Below are 9365 nucleotides of genomic sequence, written 5' to 3'. Positions count from 1 at the left end.
GCAGCCTTGAACGGATTGCGGAAATCAAATACACAGATGGATTCAGAGTGTGCTTTCCAACTTTTGTGTAACATTTTCCTTTGATAGGGCGGAGTTGTTTTTAAAATCTGGATTAAATAAAAAGGAGTGACGTCAGTGTAAAACAGCTTTCCTTCATGGGGAACAACAGTTGTGTTCCATATTTCTAATTATTTTGGTTTCAAGATAGCAATTTAGTATGAAACATAAAAGCCAGCTAGATAAATCTGTTACACGTCATTTACAATGGTCTCTCAACTCATAGCCCGTGCAGGGATCAAACCCCAACAGTTGGTATGAGTTTCGTAAGGCTCTGCAACATGCAGATGAGAAACTAACCTCCGCTTCTTCATTATATACACAATGAGCTATATATGCGGGCCTACTGCCCCCTACGGGCTCTGTATTTGATTGCGGTACAAGACCGGCCATGGAGAAATGAAGTGAAGAGGGTGTGTTCATTAAAAGGCTCATAGCGTCCCTGGGAGGTCTCAAACCACCACCCTTTTGGTTAACAACCAAGCCACAAAGACTCATGTACAGCTTAACACTTCTCGGTCTCAGTGAAAGTGATACACTCCGTAAACTTTCTGGAGAATCATTTGTCAATTTTCCTACGGGATTAATAAAGTATTATCTATCTATCTTAAAGGAAAATCGCCAACAGTGGCCGATATCTATTGGAGTTTTTTCATTCCATACTGCAATTTCTGAAGGTTACCCTGTGAAAATACGAGTTTTGACGAGAAGGGATGGACATATATGGTCAGCAGGCTTGGGGAATTGGACCTTAAGGTGAAGGCTGCGGGCTCAGCATCAGCAGAACCTGATCAGTATCGGTTGACTCCAATATAGTTTGACAACTTAACTTCTGGATTTTGAGACATTTACCTTAGTGTCGGTATACTAAGATGTTTTGGTAACAAGGAAGGAGGGACAAAGCAAATTGGCAGAATGTGTGCTATTTTGTATACTACAAGTCCTCACATGCCAGAGGGTCAATATATAAAAAAAAATGTAACAGTAAAATCTCTTGTACTTCACAATTTAATAGTGTCTTTTACATTGTATCTCATACCTCAGTGTCAGAATTGTGAGACGAGTTTGTAATCAGGAGGGAGGGCCATAGCAATTCAGCAGAAATTGCATTCACCTTTTCCCAATGCATTCTCACATGCCATTTCCTCACATGCCATGCTCAGAGGGTCATATTTTTAAAATGGTATCATAAAATGTCCTGTCTCACACCTTGATGTCAGAAATATGAGACGATTTTAAAATCAGGAGGGAGGGCCCTAGCAATGTAACAAACATTGCATTTACCATTTGACAATGTATTCTCTCATGCCATGTTCAGAGGGTCGTATTTAAAAAACGGTACAGTACAATGTCCTGAAGTTCAGGATTTTGATAGTCTTTTCCATTGTCTCTCACACACCTGTGTCAGAATTTTTAGACATTTTTATAACCAGGAGGTAGGTTCGATCACCCTCTGCTCATCCTCAGTTAACCATATAGTCTCATATGCCATGTTCTAAATGTCCCATTTAAAACTACTATATTAAAATTTCTTGAAAAAATGCAAGAGTTTGAGACTTTTTATGATCAGTAGGCAAGGTCGTGGAAAACATGCAGAAAGTGCCAGTGAATTTACGTTTTGCCTTTGTCTTATTTACTCATGGTATAACATGCCAGTTTGTTTTATTGTGAGTTGTGTTTCTGAAATGTGTTTCATACAAAAATGCAATCTGGACAGTCTATACTTACATATTCCCCTTTACTGAGGATATGTACAGTAATACATCCGGATAAGTATTTTTAAAAATGACTGTAGAGAGCCGTCTACATGCGAAAGGTGGCATAACATCACAACAGCAGCATTTAAGTTGGAACGAAAAACGCGAAGAAACTGGCTAATAAGAAGCCAGCTTCAGCTTTGTTAATGCAATAGCATTAGGTGAGGTTAGGTGGAAAAATATTTCTTGCTCTGAATCTATAACATTTTTATGTTCTAGGACTTCTTGCCTCAGAAACAAACTGCCAATACATCACTTATTTCTACTCTATCAATAGCAGCAGTGTTATCAGTACTGAGCCCTAAATCTAGGTCCTGTCATCACATAAAAAGTCAAACGTATCGACTGCATTCAACTGATAAAATGTATCTTCTATGAAAGTTATAACTTTATCCAAAATACATTGGAAAGAAATTTGCAAGTTTTTTTTTTTTTTTCGGATCCTGAAGACTGAGACTCAAAACATGTTTTATCTTCTTTCCAGGAGGAAGGATTATTCAGATGCAAACATTGTCCCAAAATCAATGTACTTTCCTATTGCTGTTGCTTCTTCAAATCCTTCATCTGAACGTTGATATTTAAATATTATATCATACAAATTGTGTTTTTCTTTTTAAGGCAAATTTTATGCTTCAAATTAAATAAATTGTATTTATTATGAATGTGCCTGAAATTTTTCAGTACTTTAGAGGGTTCTGCCATTTTAGATGTTATGCTGTTCCTGTCTGATTTATCAAATGTGTCATTTAAATCTCCCGTCATTTCTATATCAGTCTTGCAGTAAAGATTGCAATTCATCCCAAAATGCAATTCATCCAAAAAAAGTTTCCCACTGGTGATACATACAAGGAAATGAATGTAAATTTTCCCCCCAAATCAACAAATGTAAAATCAAATACCTCCCTCATCTGCAGGTAGAGAGAATAATGTCGGAATAAATACAGGTTTAAAAGTCAGGAGCATTGGTAGTCCTATTTTAAAATGACAATAAAATGCTCACAATATATTAAAAAGCTCTGTAAAATAATAAAAAAATTAAAACAAGGTAAAAAGAAATAATACACAGTTATAAAGCTCAGGAATTATCAATGGGATGTTACAATGGGTTGATATGATTTAAAAAATAAAATATGTGAAAAAATCCACTTACAATATGCTAAAAATGGCAAGAATACTTAAAACAGGTTTTAAAATAAAAAAAAAATAAAACAAGTTAAAAATAAATACTAAATGGGTTTAAAATTCAGGAATGTAATTGGTCAGATCCAATTAAGTAGAATAATGAGAAATGGGTTCGAACCACTAACCTTTCAATTAACAGCTCCCAGAGACTCACGTGCATCCCATTTCTCCATTTGCAAGCTTTTGGTAAAAAAAAAGACTTTATTCTTGCCAGCCTGTGATATTTGTTTTGCACTGATAAGCAAGATCTGTGTTTCAACTTTCGCAAGCTGTATGAATTTCATGAAAAGCAAGTTGTTCTACAAAGAAAATGAAAACTTGCATTTAACAAAATCAAGCCACACGTGATCATCCATAGTGATACATTCTATAAGACAAGACAGGAAGAAAGGCACCACTGGGATTTGAACTCAAGATCTCCTGTTTCATAGGAAAACACATTAACCAATTCAGCCAAAGTGCTGTCAGAGTATTAACATCATGTCTGATGTCAGTGATTGCAGCTGACTATCGCTGGAGGACAGTTCACTGTGAACAAGTCAGCCTGCATAATGAGGGGAAGAGACCAGCCTCTGTGATGCACTATAGAGTTACACTAACCTTCTGCCCTACTGTTCTCTGCTGCATTCTACCCTAGCAGATAAATATTGGTTTCCATGCGTGTAAGGTTTCTTTTTTTTGTCAAATATTTTCAAGCATATTTTTGCTGTTGAAAATAAGTTGTTTGTGGTTTTGAGTGTTGTGTTCCTCTTCCCTTAGTGTCACCCAAAGTGATACATTGTGCTTTGGCAATTCTTCAGGCTATAGTGTTTAGAGGAGCTCGGTTGAAGTAGTTTGCGTAGATAAAGTATTTATTTTCCTTTTAATCTTTAAAACCATATTACATTGTCAATACATTGTATCTTTCTTCCTACTAATTGTCATCATTTTTCTTATGGCTTGATCTCATGATCAGATATTTCAGAATCTTCCTTAAAAACTAGCAAAAGAAGTGAGACAGATTCATGCACACTAAAAAATATGAAAGGGTAGCAGGACACAGTAACCACCAAACATCTCGTAGATTATGAATGTGCCTAAAATATTTCAGTACTTTAGAGGGTTCTGCCATTTTAGATGTTGTACTGTGCCTGTCTGATTTATCAAATGTGTCATTTTAATCTCCCGTCATTTCTATATCAGTCTTGCAGTAAAGATTGCAATTCATCCCAAAATGCCAAGTTTCCCACTGATGATACGTACAAAGAAATTAATGTACATTTTCCCCTAAAATCAACAAATTTAAAATCAAATGCATCCCTCCTCATCTGCAGTTGGAGAGAAAAATGTCAGAATAAATACAGGTTTTAGAAGTCAGGAGCATTGATAGTCCTATTTAAAAATTATGCTAAAATGCTCAATATATTAAAAAAGTTATATAAAATGCAAAAATAATTAAAACATATTAAAACAAGGTAAAAAGAAATGATACACAGTTATAAAGATCAGGAATTATCAATTTGAAGTTACAATCCACTTACAATATGCCAAAAATGGCAAGGATATGTAAAACAGGTGAATACAATTTTTTTAAAAATAAAACAAGTTAAAAATAAATACTAAATACTTTTAAAATTCAGGAATGTGATTGGTCAGATCCTTACGATGAGTGTTGTTGGTGTTTCGTGTGATTTAGCGAATTGAAAAAATATTCAATTTTAAAACGGCAGGAGCTCGTATGAAAAAAATAGTTCGTAAGTATCTTTGTTGTAACAGCTGCGCCAGAACTAGTGTATTCATATACATCAGAAAAGTATCTGAACTTGACTGGTTTATATTCAGTTATGTGCACTGGGAACAAAAGGGAGACTTGCATGGATTTTATTAGGTTTTAGGAATCAGAAAATGTATTTTTGCACGTTTATGCATACGAGCAGAAATAACTTCCTGCTTTCAGCGCTTTTATTGTTTCTGCTTGTAACTTCGAACAGAGAAACCCAGTACCGACTCACAGAAAAGCCCCGGAGTTTCTGTGTTTCTGGGATTTAAGAGGGATGTACTGTATGTAGACAGTAAAAGGAGTTTTTTTCCCGCTGTAGAGTAGGTTAGGCGATTTGATGAGTCTGGAGGGAGGACACGCGCATTCCGCACGGGGAGCACAGAACAACGAGTTTCACCTGCAGCTCGCCGAGTCCTGTCCTATATAACCGCTGAGCCTGGGACACACTGAGTCTCTAACCAGTGTTGGAGATGTAAAGGGTTAAACCCAGAAGTCGAGAGTGGAGTTTTTGTATAAGTGTTTGATTAAGGGATTAGGGTTTCGGTTTAGGTTTAGTTTGCTTTTGACACATTTGTAACGGCTATGGCGGCCTGTAGAGTCGGCATGCGCCGTTACTTTTGCGCACATTTGGTGTATAAGGGTGGTGAGGGTTCAGCTCACTCGGGTGATATTTCACGGTTGGACTTTTCAAGGAAGGTATTACAGAAAGAGTTAAGGATTAGGGCATTAGATGTCAATTGCTTAATTACTTTGCAGAAGGGAATTGGTTTTGACATCAGTTTCAAATCGGCAAAGTTACTGGAAGAATTTTGGAAGAAGAAGAGAAAAAAGATGTGGGCCTGACTAGAATGTTTAAATGGCAGAAGCTGATGGATCTTTCCAATAGGACTATGATTGTTTGCATATTTAATGAGATGGTGATGATGGAAGATATTGTGACATGGTTGTCTAAGTATTGTTTAGTGAAAGGTGTGCCTCAGAAAGTCTGGGATGATGATGGCATCTGGAACTGTGCATGGAGAGTACCTGTTTCATTGCATGGAGATAAAAATGGTTATGGTGGATTTAAACACATTCCTTCTCTGAATGGATTAGGTGAAAATAGAGGCCTTGTGTTGTACCAAGGGCAGCCAAAACTGTGCAGGAGGTGTGGGGAGCTGGGTCACTTTGTGGATGCCATTACAAAGGTGGTGTGTGGTAAGTGCAAGGAAATTGGACATGAATATACAAGAGTGAGGAAATGCAATATCTGTGAGTGTGAAGGTCATGTGTTTAAAGGCTGTCCAATTTCCTTTGCAAATAGAACAAAAATGCAAAAACAGTTTGAAGAAGCATTTTAGGGCTGGAGCAGTGGTTATAGATCAGGAACTGGATGTGGTTGAGGTTGAAGAAAGTGGTGAAAAGGAGAGCGAGGGTTCAGAATGGAGTGAAGGGAGTGAGGATGGGGTAGAAGAGAATGATAATGATGCAGAAAGATTTACATCTCTCCAATATATGTAATCCTACTGACCAAGCTTTAGAACCGGTGACTCAAGGAGGGCAGATGGAGAACTGTCCTGTGGATAGTGGGGGTGGTGGAGGAGGAGAGAAAGAAAGCAAAGGGTGGAAAAAGGCCTGTATAGTAGGTAGAGGTATGTCAGCACCTTGTAGTGAAACCAGCGAGAGCACTGGTGGTGTATCTGGGTTTCATGAATGTCTAATTTAAACTCTTAAATATATATTGTTGCTCACATGATGGATATGTCCTAATTCAGGAATTGAGTATATTTATTGGGATGGGAACCAGTGGTTTTAGCTGGGGATTTGAATTGCCTTTTAGAAAGAGAAGGCAGAATGAAGGGCGAGAGATGGGTCCAATTTCATACTTCATCAATATTATTGCAAACATGTAAAGATTTTAAACTGAAAGATGGCTTCAAACTTCATAGTCAGGGGAGGGCAGATTTCACATGGTACAAGTCTAATGGGACCCAAGCCTCATGCATAGATTTTGTTTTGATACTTGATTTTACTTTCACGACTGCAGGCTTAACCCCTGACCATTGTTTCTCTGACCATTGTTTACTGTCATGTACACTTTCTATTCCAACGGCTGTTACTGTGGGGAAGGGTGTGTGGAAGCTCGATATTTTGCTTCTGGAAGGTGAGGAAGTGATGCGCAGGTTCAGGGAAAGATATTAGGAATGGCAGTCTTTGTATGACCTGTTTGGCACAAGAGCACAGTGGCTGACCCTGTGCTCTGACCCCCAGCTTCTATCCCTGTCTGTGTGTCTCATGGAGTTAGAAAGGAGTTACAAGCTGTGCAAACTTCCAAATCTGTAACATAATTTCAAGGGTGTATGATAGATCATTCACAAGATCACATGGCTGTTGATTGTTGTTCCCTACTGTTCTTTTGACTCTTGAGCTTGCATTATACAGCCGTTGAGTGCATTTTGAATCTAAAAGATATCCAACTGATTCAACCTGTCTGATGAATGTTAAATGGGTTGTGACTTTTGGCAAAGTTTTTTGCAATATTGTTTCATGAATACCATTCATCTCTATAACAACTTTCCTGTCCCCTGAACATATGTTTTAAATTGCTTGATCCCATTGGGTGCAACCTTTCCATTGCACTCATAATGTGTTTGCATTAGGAGCGTGTTAAATAAGCAGAAAAGAGCCCTTTTCTTCAATTGCTTCTGATCTTATACAGTGGTCAGAATCGGTCATCCAAAAGCTGATGAGTGAGGGGGAAAAAATTAGTACAGATGCACAATCCATAACAAAACATAAAAGAGCATAAGGGTTTTCATCACATGGACTTGTTTGACTGTTGAGGATTAATGTTTTGGTGGCAGATCAATTAAAGGACAATAACCAGAAACACTGGTTCTCACATGGAATACATTCTCCTTCAATCTTTTTTACCAACAGGTGAGTGGAGTTGCCATGGGCACCAGAATGGGACCCAGCTATGCCAATATCTTTGTTGGCTGGGTAGAAGAACGCTTCTTCGCTTCCTACACTGGCTATGTCCCTGACCTCTACAAGCGATATATTGATGACTGCGTCGGTGCCGCCATATGCTCCGACGATCAGCTTAAGTGCTTCCTGCACCATTTCACCAACTTCCACCCGTCCCTCAAATATACGGTTAACATATCTTCCACTACTCTTCCGTTTCTAGACATCAACTACCCCAGACTCTCCACTTCAGTTTATTACAAACCCATGGATTCACACAGCTATCTCTTGTATAACTCATTTCACCCCAAACATACTAAAAACTCTCTCCCTTTTTCACAGTTCCTTCGGCTACAATGACTATGCAGGGACGACATTGACTTTGAGAACCAAGTCCTCAAAATGTACTCCCTTTTGATCAACAGAGGATACCCCAGCAATGTTATTGACGGGGCCCTTGTCCGAGCCAAAAACACCCCTCGGACCATCAACCAAATCAGGAACTCCTGCAGTAACAACTGCATTCCTTTGGTGCTTCCCTACCACCCTGACACACTTCCTATCCCCAGGACTGTAAACGACAACTTTTCCATCCTACACGATGATCCCTCCATTGGGGCCCTCTTTTCTGACCGCCCCATCATCTCATATCGCCAATCACCTAATCTGCGCAACCTTCTTGTTCACAGCTCCCTTGACCGCCCTCAGCAACCATCCACACCAGACACTTTCCCTTGCAACAGAGCTCACTGTATCACCTGCAAGTATACATCCAACACCACACTCATTCAAGGCCCCTCAGGACAATTCTGGATCACCCAGATGGCATCTTGTACCTCCAGCAACCTTATTTACTGTATCTCTTGTAGTAAATGCCCAGTTTCTCTCTACATTGGAGAAACATGAAGGAGACTTGGAGACCGCTTCAGAGAACATGTCAGGGCTGTGAAGATTAAAGATCTCTCCAAGCCCATTGTTTCTCATTTCACCTCTGATGGCCACGACCACTCTAATCTCTCCGTCTGTTTTCTCAAAAATGGTTTTCTGAACTCATACGTTAGAAAGACTACCGAAACCAAACTTATCCTGCAGCTAGGATCACACCTCCCCCTTCTCTAAACGACAGACTGATCTACTAAATTTTCTCCATTCATTGGTATATTCATTTCACACCTCTCAACACCTATTCTAACTTCATATCTCTTGATTGGCCTCTCTTTCTGTCCCCTGCTCCTGCCTCTCACCCCTCCTCCCTCCCAGCCTTTGTTCTCCCACTATATTACCTTTGCTTACTGCCTTGTCTCTCTCACACCTGAAGAAGGCTCCACGGCTGAAATGTTTTCTCTCTTCTTTTTTTCAGCATGGAATAAATCTATTACTTGTTCCTTAACAACCGGAAACACTATCTTCGGTCTTTCCAGAGCTGTAAGTAGTCATTCCAAGTTTATTAACTTGTCTCTGTTTTGTATGTACTCTTCAATAGCCACTGATGTTATTTACAACAGCTATTTTTAAAAATAAATTTGCATTTTTGGGGACTTTTTAAAGAATTGGCACATTAGGTGGAGCGGTGGCTCTGTGGCTAAGGATCTGCAACTGTGCCTGGAAGGTTGCTGGTTTACATCCCACGGTCAGCAGAGGAATCCTACTCCGTTGGGCTC

General features: G+C 39.0%; 1 pseudogene; it reads left to right on the top strand.

Annotated features, from left to right (window-relative positions):
• The first annotated feature begins 5337 nt into the window (after positions 1–5337).
• LOC148665624 (uncharacterized) lies at positions 5338–8843 on the top strand (annotated as a pseudogene).
• The last annotated feature ends 522 nt before the right edge of the window (positions 8844–9365 follow it).

This window comes from Lepisosteus platostomus, chromosome 5 (assembly GCF_059453375.1).
Source record: "Lepisosteus platostomus isolate fLepPlt1 chromosome 5, fLepPlt1.hap1, whole genome shotgun sequence".
In the NCBI taxonomy this organism is placed as follows: Eukaryota; Metazoa; Chordata; class Actinopteri; order Semionotiformes; family Lepisosteidae; genus Lepisosteus; species Lepisosteus platostomus.
The sequence above is the reverse complement of the archived record's forward strand: the minus strand, read 5'-3'. Positions and strand labels throughout refer to the sequence as shown.